Source organism: Cyprinodon variegatus, unplaced genomic scaffold (genome assembly GCF_000732505.1).
Source record: "Cyprinodon variegatus isolate N-32 unplaced genomic scaffold, C_variegatus-1.0 Scaffold50, whole genome shotgun sequence".
In the NCBI taxonomy this organism is placed as follows: Eukaryota; Metazoa; Chordata; class Actinopteri; order Cyprinodontiformes; family Cyprinodontidae; genus Cyprinodon; species Cyprinodon variegatus.
Window position 1 is genome coordinate 766,241 of NW_015150503.1, and position 763 is coordinate 767,003.

The following is a 763-nucleotide window of genomic DNA, read 5'->3' on the forward strand; positions in this document are numbered from 1 at the left end:
AGAAAACCTTTGTTCGACCTGAAATGACTCATTTAATCATCCAAAACGTTATGGAACACATTAATTAACTGAAAAATGTTGCATAGTATGCCTTTAAACAAGTTACAGGTCTTTGAGGGCCAGACATCTTTCCTGTTTAAGGGTGACTTGTTTTCCACCGTAATTTAGAAATAAAATCTTTAACAATTTCACTGTATGATTTCCTGGATTTTCTCATTGTGTCTCTCATGGTTAAAATATACAGTAACCTTTATGTAAATTACATACCTCTCTCTTCTTTTAACTAGAAGAACATGTACAGTTAGTGACTGACTAAACACGTTTTTTATTATCACTGTATATTATTTTAAAATGACAAACAGAACTGTTTTCTATAAAGGGATAAACAGAGTAACTTTGCTGTTATCTGTTCAGCTTCCTGTTATCTGCTGATGTCTCACTGCCTGTTGTAGCAGCCTGGATAAGCAGCTGGCATTCTTCTGTAGAAAATACACTTTCTCTCCAGAAGCTTTTAGCACCTGTTGAACACATGGGGATTAAATCAGGAGGCACTATTAAAAGAAAACTAGTCAGAGGAGACAATGTGGTGCTTTCTGCAATGTTCTGCTGGGAAGCTTTAGGTGCAGCAATCTATAATCATTCTACTCCTGTGCTTAACATGCACCTAAGCATTGCTTTACACGTAATCCTGTTCTTTTGTGGATATGGTATTCTTTGATGGCTGTTCTTTCAGCAGAACAAAGATCAAACAAGCACAAAATAA

At 35.8% G+C, this 763-nt stretch overlaps 1 protein-coding gene across 1 annotated transcript in view; it reads left to right on the top strand.

Annotated features, from left to right (window-relative positions):
• LOC107082320 (protein sidekick-2-like) overlaps positions 1–763 on the top strand; it is a 624,909-nt gene that overhangs the window by 261,110 nt on the left and 363,036 nt on the right. The gene's annotated exons all lie outside the window — the stretch shown is intronic.